Source organism: Dendropsophus ebraccatus, chromosome 6, assembly GCF_027789765.1.
Source record: "Dendropsophus ebraccatus isolate aDenEbr1 chromosome 6, aDenEbr1.pat, whole genome shotgun sequence".
Lineage (NCBI taxonomy): Eukaryota > Metazoa > Chordata > Amphibia > Anura > Hylidae > Dendropsophus > Dendropsophus ebraccatus.
Window position 1 is genome coordinate 43,203,997 of NC_091459.1, and position 18,365 is coordinate 43,222,361.

An 18,365-nucleotide genomic window follows, 5' to 3' on the forward strand; every position below is an offset into this window, starting at 1 on the left:
GCACTGGATTACTCTGCATTAGATAGGTTGCCATCACAGGGAGTTGCTGTCCTTTGCTTCTGAGCTTGTAGCTTGCATGTACACTGATCACAGAAGTATTACAATCTGTTACAAATCATAACAGATCCGTCATATCAGTCATGGCTTTTACAAAAACAAAATCCTTGACGCCAGTCATCAGCTAGCGCTAATTGCAAATTATATGGTAGAAATATGACGACATTCCTGATGCTACTAGTGCATAATAGTATTTATCCACAATAGTCCCCTGCGACAATATAATAATTTCATCCTATACGTTCCAGCACTCATGCTTAATCGTCATACATGTAACTACTAACTAATTACTAACAATAGAAGTAAACCAAAGAAACATCAAATATTAAAACCAAAAAATAAAAAACAAAACAACATACTGTACATCATTGGAAAGGTGCAGAAAAATTACCCTATATGTGTAGTACTCTACTACTCGACCAGTGATGCCAATTCTGTAGTGGTTGGTCGGTGTAGGTGTACTGCTCAGCCAGTGATGGTAATGTTGTGACGCCAGTGCTAGTTAAGCACCCAGATTAGGTAGTACACCTGCTTTTATGTTATGGCTGGCTGTACTGTTCCCCAATGGTCGGTGACCTGCCGGGCTGTGATGGGTCCCTTGGGCTCCTGTCACAGTAGTCCTGAGTGGACAGATGACCCACCTGGACTATCGGTACCCACAGAAAGGGGAGAGTGACCCAAGATACATAGCAGATATGTGTAGGTGCTGGTGCAATGATGACTGAGTCCTGGTAAAATAAATATAATGGCTTTACTGAACAGTCTCTTGAAATACAGGACACTTGGATACAATCTTGTGTTCACTGGATCTGTGCTGGGAGATACTGATATGTGCTGATATAATAGAGGTAGATGTAGCGGTGCTTGTGTAGTTTAGAGTTGAGCAGTGAAGAGGAGAGGAGTTTGTTAAGGGGGTCCCAAACCAATGTAGTACTGTGCTCTGCTGGAACTTTAGAGAGAATACTTGAGAGATACTTGACAGATCCTTGAGAGTTACTTGTGCCCGTGTTTTGACTATAGTGTGACCACCTTTTGCCCTACAGTGTCAGGGGACCCGTCCTATGTGGGTGACACAAGCCCCAGTCCTGGTTAGCTGGGCGAAGCTAAGTGTCCAAAATTATTTGGTGTCACCTGTGCTGCGAGATAAAATACATAAACCTTTGTTACGGTTGCTTTGCTCTATCCGGGTCAGTTCCTCTGTCCTAGGATACTGCCCTGCACTGTGTAGAGTGGTTCTCGGTGTGGGCTGGGATGATCCCTGACTTGTCCTCCTTGTAGGGTCTAACACTGCATAGCTGATATAGTTGATAGACTGAAAAAAAATGGAGTGTCTCTAGTTGATCCATACACGTGTGTCTCTGACTCTCCAACACAACTGGACTGTCCTGGACAAGAGCTCTACAATTGCTGTACAAGAGATGCTTTAACACTAGTTATTCCCCATTTATGGTTTAAAGGGCAGGTATAGAAAGTCCACAGTGGCAAAACAGATAAGTGGTTGGCACTGCACTCCTGAAATGAGTCAATAAATGGTTCACAATGAATGAGGGGGACTCGGTGGTTAAATGTGAAAAAGTACTGGATATGCGTGCCTACTATTGTGCGCTGAAACTAAATGGATTATGCGTGCGGAAGTAGGCAGTCTGGGGGGCTAAATGAAAAGGTTGATCATAATTCCTTATTATAGCTGAATTGATATTGTTGTTTTTAATATTGTTTTTAAATGTCATTAATTTATCACGTGTTGTTCTACATCACCGTTTTATATAGCTATAGCTATATAAGGATTAATGACGTAGGGAGAAGGTGGGGTCCATTGAAGCACAATCAGCGGGATAAGGCTGTTACATCCCACTACCTGCCGTCTGCACGCTGTAGTCCACACTGCGTTTGATGTCGTTTTCTGTGAATAAAGAATTTCATGAAGACATAATGAGTACAGTTCCTATCTTGCAGATATAGATAGTACCTACAACCGGTTGCCCCATCTACCAGACCCTTGTTATATCTGTACCTGGGCCTCATTGTTGAGAACCATATAATAGTCACCCAAAGTCGCATGTTATGAATAGAGATGAGTGAACCTCGAGCATGCTCGAGTCGATCCGAACCTGAACTTTCGGCATTTGATTAGTGGTGGCTGCTGAACTTGGATAAAGCCCTAAGGCTATGTGGAAAACATGGATATAGTCATTGGCTGTATCCATGTTTTCCAGACAACCTTAGAGCTTTATCCAAGTTCAGCAGCCCCAGCTAATCAAATACTGAACGTTTGGGTTCGGATGGACTTGAACCCGAACCCGGTTCGCTCATCTCTAGTTATGAAGTCTTGTTGCACAGAAGCTGTAGATCTATGTGCAATAGTGACTATTAAATGGTTCTTGACAAATAAGGCCCATAATTAATTGTGATGCAGTGAGCTCCTGAAAAGGCTACAGCTGTACACTACTGAACTAACACGGCTGTGTCAGTTCAGTAGCATAGCACTTTAGCTGTTCCGGAGCTTACCTCAATATAGAGAGAGAAAGTGCACAGTCCGTGATACAATCTGTATATGGACCGTATATCATGGGCGTGTGAATCCAGCCTGAGGCTGGGTTCACACACAGTATATTTCAGGCAGTATTTGGTCCTCATGTCAGGTCCTCATAGCAGCCAAAGTGGATTAAAAGCAATCCAGAAGTGGATTAAAAACACAGAAAGGATCTGTTCACACAATGTTGAAATTGAGTGGATGGCTGCCATATAACGGTAAATAACTGCTATTATTTCAATACAACGGCCGTTGTTTTAAGATAACAGCAAATATTTGCCATTAAATGACGGTCATCCACTCAATTAAAACATTATGTGAACAGAGCCTTTCTGTGTTTTTAATCCACTTCTGGTTTTGGTTGCTATGAGGACCTGACATGAGGACCAAATACTGCCTGAAATATACTGTGTGTGAACCCAGCCTCAGGCTGCAACCCTGGGGAAGCATGTGGGATGGAGGCCCAGTGGGATGGCTAGATGAAAGATAAGGGTTGCATACTCTCGAGTGTCAAAGTTTGGATACTTTGACTAAGGTCATTCCAACAGACCTCACACACTGGAAGCAGAGCTGGTACAGTGAAGATAAGAGTCACTTATGGATGGTGGTTATAACCCCTCTTCTTTTTAGACACTATTGCCAGAAAACAGCCAAAATAGACTGTGAACATGGTCTAAAGAGCCTTTTATATGGGGCAATTATCAGGCAAATAGGCCAGTTACTGCCTGTGTAAAAAACAGCACTCAGCTAACAAATCGGTCACTTGGGAAAAAATGTTGGTCAGCTGCACATCTTCCTATGTAAATAAGGGATTTGCAGCTGAAGATGTAAGTGAAGTGCTGCATAAACCCTGAGCTGAGTAGCAGGCTCACCGATGTGCTAGAATGGCGCTTGTATATCAGGTGGGTTTATCTGTATAAAAGGACCTTAACAATAAATCAACTTAGCTTTTAAGGGTTGCTAGAAATGCTCCTTGGGACTATAATCAGCTTGTATAAAATTGACAGTGATCGCATCACATCTTTTGAACAGGCTTTAAAATGTATCGCTATCGGTTGCACATCCCCTTGTGTAAACAGGACATGTGCAGCCAGTAGCAAACGGAAACTGACTTTCTAGATTACGCATGCAGTGCATACTTACCTTTTGTTCTGCTATGTGATCCAGCATCCTGCTCTCTGCTGTATCTTTAAGCCACTGCCTCCTCCAGAATGATTGACAGCCGAAGGAGGCGGGGCGGCATGAAGAAGATGCTGTCAGCCGGCGAGCAGTACAGGAGAGTTGGAGAGCGGGATGCTGAATGACACAGCAGCGCATCAGGTAAATATGCACTGCTTGTGTGATCTGGAAACTGACAGCATGGATATATACATATCTGAGCTATGAATTTCCATGGTTCCATGAACGATGCAAGGATTGTTTGTGTGGCCCAGCCGCTGAATTAATTGTGCTGTGTAAAGACATTGCAAACGAGCGTCGGTGCTCTTTTGCCTCCTTGCATTGCTTCAAGTCGGACCATGTAAAACGTCCCTTAGTTTGAGAATGCAGTACTACTGGTACATATTTTTCCTTCATTGTAAACAGGGACTCAGATTAGTATAGTGGGTCTAAGCTTCATTAGAATTAGCATGACAGATTTAGGCCATACTTACTGGGAAAGAATTAGTAGGATCACAAATGATATTAAATTAAATGTGTAATTGCATTTAATGTAATGTAAGTGAACCCAGGCAGGTATGTGTCCTAGTTCCCCTTTAAGATGAACAATACAAATCTTGTAATCCACACATATGCTGCTAATTGCCTGCTTTAAAATGGTTCTGTTTATTTCTCAGGATTTATTGCAGTCTAATGATTATTACAGAGAAAAGGCTCCTCTCTGATAGACTGTGTGCTGCTCAGGTTAGCTGGAGCCGGGTGCACAGCCTAATTAGTATACTGGCAAGCTGCCTGTCTCCACTCTAGTGTTGTTGTTATTAAGATTCGACAACATGTGCAGAGTCCTCAGCTTCTGCACAGACTTTGCAGCATTATGTCTCAAACAAGACTTGTATGTATGGGCAATTCCATTAGCAAAGGTAGAGTTTCCACATATGCAAAACGCAATCAAAACCACACCCACATTCCTCAACCAATAGCTGCGCAATCAGGTATTATTTAGGACCTATGATGAGATACATCTGCAGAATTCTACTAGAGTAGGTTGACTCAATAAATCTACCTACCTACCTACCTAGCTACCCACATAGAAGAAAACAGAGATAAAGCAGCACTGCCTTGGTAAGTCCCTGGTGCCTGCAGATCCTGGCATGGACAAGTGGCCGAATTTTGAATATGCAGCAGATAATCCACGGCACTCCAATGTCAGGTTCACTCCAATGCCAATGGCTGTATCCCAGTTTTCCAGGCGTTCCTTAGGAGGTATCCACCCGCTGCACGGAGTGAGCACACAGCGGGAATCCAACGCCGATCCAAGTCCGCTCATCTCTAGTGAAGATGCTGGGAGCACCGAAACAAGCTGGAGTGGGGAACAGGTGAAGTATACGCTCTGGCCGGCCGGGGGTTGGCTGCTGACATACTCGCAACGGGATGTCCATTGTCTGCCCATGGCGTGTACAGGGCACAGATCTGCAGCGGATCTCGCTGCTAATTCGCAGCGAGAAATACGCTGCAGATGCGCCCAGTGTGTTTGTACCCTAATCAAAAATGACGAAAAAAAAAGAGGTTTTTATTTTGCTCTAAGGTGTCATAAAGGCGTTTTTAAGGCAGTTCAGCGCCCTGGCCAAGGCACTGAAGTGCCTTTAAAAACGCCTTTATGAAACCTTAGAGCAGAAATAAAAAACTCGTTTTTTGGTGATTGCAGCTTTGGACAACTACAATAAGGGTGGGTTCACACTACAGAATCCGCCGAGAGTTCCAGCTGATTCTGTTGCTCATACCAGCTTGTGGCAGCGCGCATCTCCGCCCATGCCATAGAAACCATTCTATGGTCGGTCCGATTCTGCTGTCTGTCGAAAGAATTGACATGTACTGTACTGTACAGTAATGGAGAGGATGGGAAACACAAGGACTTACAGAGACTGCATGAGCAGGGCAGATGTGGGCACAGTATAGCAGCACTCTGTGTCCGCGGAGAGAAGGGTTACAGCTATGGAGTGATTACCCCCACAGTCCTGTCCCCTGATGCAAGCCCCAGACCCAGTGGATCTGCCATGCTTTGAAAAATGAGGGAGACTTCCTGGGTCAGAGTACAGGGCTGTAGACTATGCTATGCAGACCAAGTCCCTCCACCACTTCCCTCCCACCCAGTACAGGGAGCTCTTAAACCAAAGCAATGCTCTTAAACCAAGTTACAATTTTGAAAAACTGTGAACTCTTCTTGCAAAACGCTTTTAATCCAAGTTACTCTTAAACCAAGGCACCACTGTATCTGTTCCTGGCTATGTCTTCAGCTGCATTGCAGACTCTAGTGATGAGGGCTAGTGTTGGGGGTTGGGGCAAGTGCAATTGCCGAGGGCCCCCATGCCTCAGACGGACACATGCTGTGGTTCTGATGCAGGAGTACACGTCAGCAGCCTGCATCTAGATTGAGTTTCGCTACAGCTAATTACTCATAGCAGCAGCTCATCTCAGAGTTCTGCTGGAGCCACCTTATTGTGCTCCCTTAACATCCCCCCCCCACCTTGCGCCCAGCTTCTATGCAGGCAAAGACATCTTCTGTTGTCCTTCTGTTGACAGTGTTCAGCAGACAGTCAGACCACATAGTCCCATACTGGAAAGAAGTAAAAGTAGTGACCTAAAGCTCTGACCCACTTTGTTCTTTAAAGATTTCATCTGCTCTTTAAATCATATTCTTTATAGTATGGAAGTGTCTGCAGGAAACAGAATGAGCAGCAGATTCTCCTCCATACAGTGACATTTCCAGCAAAAGCACAGATATGTAATTGACATTTATCAGATAATTATAAAAATCTAAGTGTGAACTGACAGTCATTAGCTGTCGTGTGCTTGTCACCGAGTAGCTGTCATTATTTCCATATGTTATCACATTAAATGAGAGATGACTAGCTGCTGTGCAGAGATTGCATTCTTCAGATATTTTTATCTTCCTGTAAGGGCTCCTTCACACAGTACTCTTTTCTGGAGTTTTAAAACACATAAACTGATTTAATATGCCAGTGTATTATATGTAACTTGCTGCTTGCATGGCGTTTTTAGTGGCATTTTCTAAAAGAAATTTTGTAGACATCTTTTTCATAGAATTTTTAATATAAAATGCCATATGCAGAACATATTGCATTTTGAAAAGCACCACTTAGCAGAATATAGGGCACATAAACACTGCAAACACAAAGTGCAAAGTACATTTTTTTTATATTTTATATTACTTGATATTCAAAAAGGCTTCCCCAAGCTACTAAAGTACAGAAAGCTGGAATCCTACCTCTCTCCCCCTCCCATCCCTATCCCTGCTTCATTGACAACCAGCTGGAAAGCGAGTCCCAAGTAGAGTCGGGTTTAGGAGGGGGAGTGAGGAGGTGTAACAGCCCTCAGGAGGAGCTTGGTTTTTGGTTCTTGCACTGGCAGTTAAAGGGGTTATCCAGCGCTACAAAAACATGGCCACTTTTCCCCCTACTGTTGTCTCCAGTTCAGGTGTGGTTTGCAATTAAGCTCCATTTACTTCAATGGAACTGAGTTTCAAAACCCCACCCAATCTGGAGACAACAGTAGGGGGAAGTGGCCATGTTTTTAAGCGCTGGAAAACCCCTTTAAACCCCATGGATGCTGCAGTTAATAGTCTGGTTTACACTCACATGTACTGTGTTTGCTGCAGATTTCACACTCTAGTGTTTGGTCTCCTTTTTGAACAGAAAAAAGACCAAATATCGGCACTGAGGCAGCATGAACCACAGTTTGGCCATATGTATAATGTTAATTTAAACATAAAAAAAAACATTTTTAAAAATAAAGCGAGTACATTGCAAAACCTCTAGCAATCCCAATGCCTGTTGATTTAAAGAAAAATTGTGAAAGTGCTTCTTTAAGCAACAGCAGTTTTGTAACCTTTTACCAATAATTGTCAGGGATTGGTAGGGTAAATTAAAAGCTTATAGTCACTTCTTTGGTCACTTCTGTTCAGCATTGCTGCTATAACTGAGGTCTCCTATATAAAGCCATAGATCCATAGAAGGCTATAAGCCCAAAACGCAAATAGGGTTTGCATAATTGTATGTCTATGCTTTTTTTTGTCTGAGTTCTGGGCAAATGCACAGACCCTGGAAACCAAGGTCATGTGCATTGACCCATAAATTCTAAGGTGTATTTTTTTTTAAGTGACTTTACAGGTTTAGTAGTGGAAACTGTCTGATAGAGGGCGTCCATTGCTTAGTGCCTGTAAAATGGCTAACACTAACCCCCCACATTATTTACCCCAGTACCCAAATGTACTTGCTTCCTCAAAAACATTTCAGCAAATCTTTACTAAAAATAGCACTCTTTACCTTCTGAGAGTAACACATTTTGGGGGGAGTTAAATGTACAAACTTATTTTTTTTTTTTTTAATTTTCAAATTCCTATGGGTTCTAAATGGTCATTACATTTCTTGTTGAGTTATTTCCAAGGCATCTGCCCTGCAACAGCATACCTAACCAGTACCCAGGCAAATCGTGGCTCAGCTTACCCAGATAAGAACCACTTGCAAGAAAATAAAAACAGAGGGAGTAGACCATACCAACATACTCTGAATTAATATAACTTAAAGGAGAGAGGAGGTGGTGGTCCTTATCACTGTGTCCCCCAAGTGGAAGCTTTAGGGGGCCCTTAACCAAGGTGGAAGATAGTCCAATAATGACAAAGTATAATAAAAATAATGACAAATAACAACAACAACAAGTATGGTTAATAAAGACAAAGAGAGTCTTAAGGCCCTATTCCACGGAACGATTATCGTCCGTATTCAGCCAATATCGGCCGCTATGGACGATAATCGTCCCGTGGAATAGAGTGCAACGATCAGCCGACATCGTTCATGTCAGCTGATCGTTGCAGTCGCTTGTTTTTCAACATGTTGAAAAACAAGCGACTGATATAGCAGTGATCTGCTGCCGCCGCTCAGGTAAATAGGGGCGTCGGCAGCAGACGCAGCTATATCCTATGGGCTGCCCGGACGATCAGCGATCCTCCAAGCAGCCCCCCCGCAGCTCCCCGCCGCCCCTCCCGCACTCACCCGCTTGCTGCAGCCGCGTTGAATAGCGGCGGCAGCAAGCGGGGAACGAGGAGCAAACGAGCGATGAGAGCGCTCGTTTACCCGCAGAACTTTGTTGTGTTTGTACTCCCTAAGAAGTGCTACTGAAGGAACTCCTGTGGAAAGCGGTAAGTGTCGTGGACTACTGGACCACTATATTGCCCCCTGTCTAAACCCTACTATGTTCTACAGTCTGGAAGAATCTCCAAGCTCATTTTTTTTCTTTTGTATGAGATCTGTGTATTACTTTTGTATCTTTGTTGACAAATTTCAAATTTGGGAGAATGTAATTTAGATAAGTGGACTCAGCATAGTCATTTTCTCTTTTCAAAATGAAGACCAATTGCACAATGGAGAAACCCTATGGAGCTTGAAACCAAAAAGGAAACTACAGAGACAGAGGAAACTAGAACTGACAAAGTTGGGTTTTGTATAGTGGAAGACATACCAGGAAGAATAACAGACACGGAACAGTCCAATAAAAAACAATAAGCACACAATTATCCTCTAACTGGAGTGAATTTGACTTATGTAAACAAGACCACTGGTCATGATGCATGGAAAACCAAAGCATGGTAAACTGGTATTCAGCTAACAAAATAAAAGTTGGCAGTTGCACAGTATGGCCGTATGTCTACACTTGAATGGGATTATGAGCAATAATAAGTTGTAACCTTAAAGCGAATGTAGCGCTTCCCTAGATATGACCTGGTTGGCACGTAGATTCCAGGGGCGACATCTATTTTTCAAACGACCGCCCAATTCCCGCCATCTGTGTCAGTTTCTCGATATGCAAATTGGGCCCTATCCTCTTCTCTGAATAAAAAATATATATATATTAAAAATAGTAAACAGCGTACGCGCCAATGTGCAAAATCCACTAACCACTCTCTGATCAAAATGCGTCAGCTGTATAAAGCTTCATTACAGTTATTCATTGGATTTATCCGGATCTTTTCTTCATTGCATTTCTGCATGGTGAGCTTGCACCTCTGTGCACCGGGCGGTGTGTGATTGACTGCAGGTGTGGTGAACTAGATTATTTCTCTCTTAGGCTCCTACAACGATTTTTTAATGGCCGTTATTTGATACTCAAAATAGTGGCCAATGTTTAGCATGTTCCAATGGCTGTCATTGCAATAACGGCCGTTGGAACATTTTTCTAGTTCAGAGCCAAAGATGGCCCTTTATACTTAAAAAGTCCATTGATTTTAATAGAAAGGGCGGTGAAAAAAATAGTTCACACACTTTGTGTGAACAACTTAAAATAATGTTTGTGCAATATTCGCTGCAAATTAATGACAAAAACATTAGTTTGACTGCCACTGCCAACAGCAGCCATTATTTTACACATTGTGTTTTGATAGACTTAAATGTAATTAATTGAAGAATGAAAACAACGGCCGTTATTTTACAACGTGTGAATGTGGCCCTAGAGGGAATATTGGTGCAAAGGGTCATTGTTTTGTTGGATGGTGAACCTTTAGTCCATTCTGAGTTCCAGAGCACTATGGCTCAGAATATATCTTTACTGCACCATTCAGCTTTTCTTAAAGCGACTCTGTACCCACTGTGCACTGTTCTGGTGGTCGCTATACAAACGCTGATAGTGCTTTCCTGAGGCAGAAAATGAAACTTTTATTAGGGTCTAGCTGTGTCAAAGAGGCCTGGCCTGGAGCGCTAGTGCCACAAATTAGGTAAAATATTTTAGCTAAAAATGCCTAATTTACAAGAAAATAGTGGGAACTTTGCAGCAGAAACAAAAATGCCATGTGTTTTACAAGAGTGTGGAATTTTAAATCACATTACTCTAAACAGTTATACAAATATAAACCACCAAAATGACAGAAAATTGCTCATTAAAGTGTAACTGTCATTTCAGGGTCATTTTTCTGAAAACATTAAATATCAACAGTACAAGCGATTTTAACCCCTTAACGACATCGGGCGTAAACTTACGCCCTCGCGCCCTGGTACTTAGCGCATCAGGGCGTAAATTTACGCCCGATGTTTCCCCAATCGCTGCGTGTTCACACACAGCGGTCGGGGAAGATGGCCTGCTATAAATCATAGCAGGCCATCATAGCTTCACGGCACGGGGGGTGGTTAACACCCCCCGTGCTTACGATCGCCGCTATTGGCTAATCAATTCAGATCAGCCAATAGTGGCGATCGGAACCTTTCCGGGTCATCGGTGACCCGATGACCCGGAAAAAAATGGCGGTCGGTGCTGTCCGCGGACAGCACCGACCGCCATTACTGTAAAAAGTAATGTTGATCGCCGTGCCACCGGCCCGATCGCCGTGAACGGCGTGAACGGTCCCACAAAATAATAAATACCTGCCCTGGACCCCTCAGCTAGGTAGCGGAGGGGTCCTGAGCAGGTATTTGTACATTACTCACCTGTCCCGGGCTCCTGATCGGCGTCTTCCGGGTTCGCGGCGTCCTCCGTCATTACGTTCGGTCTTCGGGTCTTTCCGGCGGTCCCCGTCGTCTTCTCTCGGCTATTTTCGGCTCCAGCCTCGTCAATTTCCGGATTTTGCGCTCTGCTGCCCCCTAGCGGCTGATATGTGTAATACACTTATCAGCAGCTACAGGGATATTCAGAATATAGAAAAAGTTTTTTTTTTTTTTTCCAAATTATTTTTTTTCTATTTTCCGCACCCTATCGCCGCTGAGTGTTGATCAGCATCGCACGAAAGTGCGCTGCTAATCAGCAACTCCTCCTTTTTGGCGTAGGGTGTTTTTTTTCTGTATTCTACTGCCACGGTCTGCTTATAAGTGTCGCGCATAAGTGCGGCATTTATCAGCAACGCCTTTGTTGGCGTAGGTTTTTTTTTATACTTACTGTAAAAAAAACACGTAAAAAACACTACATTACATTGAATAAAGTTTGACACTACACCACTACATACCCCATATACTAGTCCCCATATAAAGATGGCCCCCAGGGTGTTTTCGGTATCGGACGCATACGCTATTGTTGCCTCCGACACCGAAACAGCCAGTGAGGATGAATGGGGGGATCCTTCTTTCCTCCATTCATCCTCATCATCCAGTGACGTGTCTGGGGGTAGCGCAGCGTACGCTGCCCCCCAGACACGTCTTTTCCGCCAGTACCGTCCCAATAAGAGATGGCGGTATGGAGTGAAATTCTACTAACTCTGTGAGAGTACCTCAGGGTACACTTACAGATTTGGGGTACGTGCACACTGCGGAATGGCGAAGGATAACCCTTTGTGCATTCCGCAGCTGGCACCCGCCGGCGGACTGATGCGGGCGCGCGTCTCCACCCGTGTCAAAGACTCCATGTTATGCATGGGCGGATTCCGTCGTCCGTCCAAAGAATGAACACGTTGGACGGAGAGCGGAATCCGCCCGTGCATAGAATGGAGTCTATGACACGGACGGAGACGCGCGCCTGCATCACTCCGCCGGCAGGTGCCAACTGTGGAATGCACGAAGGGTTATCTGTCGCGATTCCGCAGTGTGCACATACCCTTAGAGTGTATGAAGGGACACCCGAATCCAGCCCCAGATGCCCCCAGATGCCCCCCTCCCCCCCCCCCCCCCCCCATCCTCGGAACAAGTGGAAAGATCGTCCGGGAACTGATCTTCCCACTGCTGGATAAAGGTCACCACCTGTACGGGGATAACTTTTATACCAGCGCCCCCTCTTCCGGTCCCTCGCTGCCCTGTAGCTTGCGGCACGATCCGAACATATCAGAAGTAGTAATAGCGCCCTAATATTTAGCAGCCATGGAGCGGACCCAGCGCTTCTGGATATGTGGGACCCCGTATCGCACCAGGACAACATTTTCCAGGTGACGTCCCCCACACTGGAGAAAGGGAGACCCCAGAAGAAGTGCAGAGTGTGGGGTAACAGGGGGATCAGGAAGGACACCATTTTCCAGTGTGCCACCTGTCCTGATCCCCCCGGCCTCTGCATACCGGATCGCTCCAAGGCGCACCACACGTCACTGGAGTTCTACATTATCTAAATTCTGTCCCTTATTCCTATTTCAGGGGTCACGTTGGTCCAGGGATTATTCTGATCGCCATTATGGAGTCGGGGAGGAATTTTTCCCCTGTGATGAGGCTACTGTCGTCTGCCTTACGAGGGTTTTTGCCTTCCTCTGGATCAACACAGGTTGAATTTGATGGACACCTGTCATTTCCAACCTTATAAACTAATAATTGGCCTAATACCCCCAAATAAATTAGAATTGTCCCTTTTCCCCAGCTAAATAGGTATGGCCGCCATTCCCATTAGAGGATGCCATGATGCAATTACAAAGCCTCTGTGCTGCCAGGACAGTAGAAACCCCCCACAAGTGACCCCATTCTGGAAACTACACCCCATAAGGAATCTAACAAGGGGGGCAGCAGGGATATGGCCCCCTGGTGACGGCCACATTTGGGACGTGAAAATGAAAAAAATGGTATTTTTTATTTTCTCGGCACATGTTTTACGTAAGTGCCTGTCACCAGTGGGGTCCATATGCTCACTGCACCCCTTGTTAGATTCCTTATGGGGTGTAGTTTCCAGAATGGGGTCACTTGTCGGGGGTTTCTACTGACCTGGCAGCACAGGAGCTTTGTAATTGCGACATGGCCTCCATCCTCCATTCCAGCCTCTAAATGGCGCTCTGTCCCTTTGGTGGCTTGCCCTGTGCCCATATGGCACATTATGTCCACATGTGGGGTATTTTCGTACTCAGGGGAAACTACCCTACACGTTTTGTGTTAATTTTCTTTTTTAACCCCTTGTGGAAATGGAAAAAATCAAGGCTAGACCAACATTTAGTGTAATTTTTGTAAAATTTTTACTCTAAATCATTAATCTTGTCATGATTTTTTCATTTTCACAAGGGGCTAAAAGATAAAAAAAAACACTAAATGTGTAGAGCAATTTCCCCTGAGTACGGAAATACCCCACATGTGGACATAAAGCGCCATGTGGGCGCAGGGTAAGCCTCCGAAGGGAAGGAGCGCCATTTGGTTTTTGAAGGCTGGATTTGGATGGAATGGATTTTAAGGGGCCATGTTGCATTCAAAAGGCCTCTGTGTTGCCAAGACAGTTGAACCCCCCCACAAGTGACCCCATTATGGAAACTACACCCCTCAAGGAATGTAACAAGGGGTGTAGTGAGCATATGGACCCCACTGGTGACGGGCACAAATGTGGAACAATGTGGCGTGAAAATGAAATATTACATTTTTTACACTATAATGTTGGTTTAGCCTTGAATTTATCATTTTCACAAGGGGTTAAAAGAGAAAAAAACACACAATATGTGTAGAGCAATTTCCCCCGAGTCCGTAAATACCCCACATGTGGACATAAAGCGCCATGTGGGCGCAGGGCAAGCCTCCGAAGGGAAGGAGCGCCATTTCGTTTTTGAAGGCTGGATTTGGATGGAATGGATTTTGAGGGGCCATGTTGCATTCAAAAGGCCTCTGTGTTGCCAAGACAGTTGAAACCCCCCACAAGTGACCCCATTATGGAAACTGCACCCCTCAAGGAATGTAACAAGGGGTGTAGTGAGCATATGGACCCCACTGGTGACGGACACAAATGTGGAACAATGTGGCGTGAAAATGAAATATTACATTTTTTACACTATAATGTTGGTTTAGCCTTGAATTTATCATTTTCACAAGGGGTTAAAAGAGAAAAAAACACACAATATGTGTAGAGCAATTTCCCCCGAGTCCGTAAATACCCCACATGTGGACATAAAGCGCCATGTGGGCGCAGGGCAAGCCTCCGAAGGGAAGGAGCGCCATTTGGATTTTGGAGGTTGGATTTGGCTAGAATGGATGATGAACGCCATGTCGCATTTACAGAGCCCTCGTGCTGCCAAAACACTGGAAACCCCCCACAAGTGACCCCATTCTGGAAACTACACCCCTCAGGGAATCTAACAAGGGGTGCAGTGAGGATATGAACCCCTTGATGACGGGCACATTTGTGCCATGAAAGTGAAAAAATGAAATTTTTCCCTTTCACGTCACATTGTTCCACATTTGTGCCCGTCACCAGTGGGGTCCATATGCTCACTGAACCCCTTGTTAGATTCCTTGAGGGGTGTAGTTTCCAGAATGGAATCACTTGTGGGGGGTTTCCAGTGTCTTGGCAGCACGAGGGCTCTGTAAATGCGACATGGCCCTTGAAATCCTTTCCAGTGAAATTCAGCTTCCAAAAGCCAATTGGTGCTCCTTCCCTTTGGAGGCTCGTCCTGCGCCCCCTTGGCACTTTATCGCCACATGTGGGGTATTTCCGTACTCGGGAGAAACTGCGCTACACATTTTGTGTCTTTTTTTTCCTCTTATCCCTTTAAGAAAATGAAAAATTGAAGGCTAGAACAACGGTTTAGTGTAAAAAATAAATTTTTCTTTTTTCACGCCATATTGTTCGGAAAATCTGTGAAGCACCTGTGGGGTCCAAATGCTCACCGCACCCCTTGTTACATTCCTTGAGGGGTCTAGTTTTCTAAATGGTGTCCCTTTAGGGGTGTTTTTTAGGTTTTGGCACCCCAGAGCCTCTGCCAACCTGAAGTGGTACAGTCAGAAATGACCAAATATAACGGAGGCGTTGAAATTCACTAGGCGCTCCTTTGTATCTGAGGCTTGTGGTTGCGTCAAATAGCGCAATAGGGCCACATATGGGGTATTTCTGTAAACTGCAGAAACGGGGCAATAATTATTAGGGTGCATTTCTCTGGTAATAGGTTTATAATTATGAAAAATATTGGATTACAATAAAATCTCTGCACAGAAAATTAAAATTTTCAAATTTCTTACACACTTAGCTTTTATTTCTGTGACTCCCCTAAAGGGTTAAAACACTTTCTGGATATGCTTTTGCAGAGTGTGGGGGGTGCAGTTTCTGAAATGGGGTGCTTTGTGGGGCTTTCTAACATACAGGCCCCTCAAATACACTTTGAACCTGAACAGGTCCCTAAAAATATCTGATTTTGAAATTTTACTGAAAATTTGGAAATTTGCTGCTAATGTTTTAAGCTTCCTATTGTCTAAAAAAAATTAAAGATCGTTTAATAAATGCCGCCAACATAAAGTAGACATGTTGCTAATGCTATTTAATATATAATTTATGTGGTATAACCACTTTCTGTATACGCAAAAAAGTTTCAAAGTTGGAAAAATGCAGTTTTTCACATTTTTTCACATTATTTGGGTTTTTTTCATAAAGATTTGTTATGATTATCGACTCCAATTTACCAGAAATGTAAAGTACAATATGTCACGAGAAAACAATCTCAGAATCAGCCGGATAGGTAAAAGCATCCCGAAGTTATTAATGAATAAAGTGACACTGGTCATATTCATAAAATTTGTCTCTGTCATTAAGGCCATTTCAGGCTCTGTCCTTAAGGGGTTAAGAAACTCTGTAATAGGTTTTATGTACTAAAAGAGTTTCCTTCTGTACAGAAAAAGCAATCTCCCAGCCTCCCCCCTCACTGCAGAAGAAGCAGGATTTCTGTCTCCATTATGTGGCTATGGAGTGGGGAGGGGCTGTTAGGAGTGACTGAGCACGGAGGATTTCTGCACAGCACAACACCCTGCAATCTTCTCTCAGTAAGATCATAGATAAGCACTGACCTTTCTGACACCTGAAATTAGCGTTTTAGGTGCCCAGACAGTCTAGAAACAGCTGACCTTCATGTCACCTCTTCCTGCTCCCTCATCTCCCTCAGCCCCTCCCCCTTCATAGGCTTACAATGGAGAGAGCAGAACCCGTCTTCACTGGCTTCTCTGTAATGAAGACGTGTTTGCCTGATAATGCACAGATAAGAAGTCAGGGGAGGCGGCGAGATTGCTTCTTGAGTACAGAAGGAGGCTTTTTTGGCTGATGAAACCTATTACAGAGTTTCTTCAAATCGCTTATACTACTGATTTCTGCAATAAAAAAAAACATGACAGTTACGCTTTAAAGATTAATTACTGCCCAATAACAAAAAAGTGCCGCATGCCAAATAAAACGTGCAAGAGTGCAAAAGTGCTCAGTGAAAGTGCTTAGCGCTATAAAATTTCTAATCATAGTGCAAGTGCAAGTACTGCACATGTTTTCAGTACTCTAGGTTCATGTTCTCTGCATTCATGTATAAACACTACACCTCTCACTGCTCCATTGCCTTTAGTATGGAACCCCTTATCAAATGTCTGTAGTATTAAATGCAGAGATTAGGTATTTGACTTTTTCCCCATTACTCATACAAAAGAGAAAGGATTTCTTGAGCCTTATCTGTATGCCAGGGAACTTCTGTCTAGCTCGCTATCTACACCTTGCTTAGAAAACAATAAGGAACTGCAGGCTGACAGCAAGACAAGTGCCTAGGCCTCCCTCCCTTGAGACTGGAAGCAGAGACGGCGGCAGGGAATGGAAGAGGAGAAATCACAAGCCTGTTGGGAAAATAATAGCCCATGCTAAGTCACAGCATACAGGAAGGGTGTGAACAGGATCTGTGTACAGCTGCTCGGCTAACAGCGTCTGTTCCCACACTGTTTGATGTGTGGGCATATGGCATTCTGTGCCCTGAGATAAACACGCTGTCACACTGGGTTTGTTAATGTTATACATACCTTTGCTGTGCCCACATTGTGCACAGAAATTTAGCAGGTTGTTCATGACATGCTCATATACTCTAAAAATGTTTGCTAGTCAATTAAAGGGGTATTCCCAAATTCCCCCATCTGTATGAGGCAGCTACTGGCATACAGGCAGCGAATAAATGGAGAGGTGACAGGTACTAACTCCTAAGTGAATGGAGATAGTCATGCATCTACAAAGCTAACTCTCCATTCATTCTTTGCCTTTATGTGGAAGCTAGCCCCCCGTGTCACCAGGTGGTTTGGAGAACCCCTGATGTCTACATAGATGGCTGTAGCCCGCGGTTTGGATCTCTCTTTCCACATGCTGGATTTCCCATTTGCTACATGATTTAAAGGCTTTGTTTTGTCCAATCAGAACTATCACACTAGTACTAGTCCCGCATTAGGGCCCATGCTTATTTTCTCTGGTGGTTGGCCCATAAAACCTTCATCCCTGTTGCCAGCCACTGCAGTCTAATATGGCTGTGCCACTGGGTACTGAGGCCCACTATCTTGTAACACCTTGTAAAACACAACATATATACAGTGTGACAATACCCTCTGAGGCAGGAGCCTGATCACATGAACTGTCAGTGAGGAACTGACAGCGTATATATAATACATTACAGCACAGATCATGTGCTGTGATATATTTTATACATGTGATCAGCTGATCACATTGACGAAATAAAAAAAGTACAAAAAGTTAAAAAAAATAAATAAATAAAAACACACAAAAACCACCCAAATACACAGTAAATAAATAAATAAATATACACGTTCCCCCATTATAAATGATCCCTTATAAAAAAAATACACATATGTGGTATTGCTACGTCCATAATAACCCCAGCATTTAACTTGTTACATTAATTAACCTGCACAATTAACGCCATAGAAAAAAAAAAAACTAA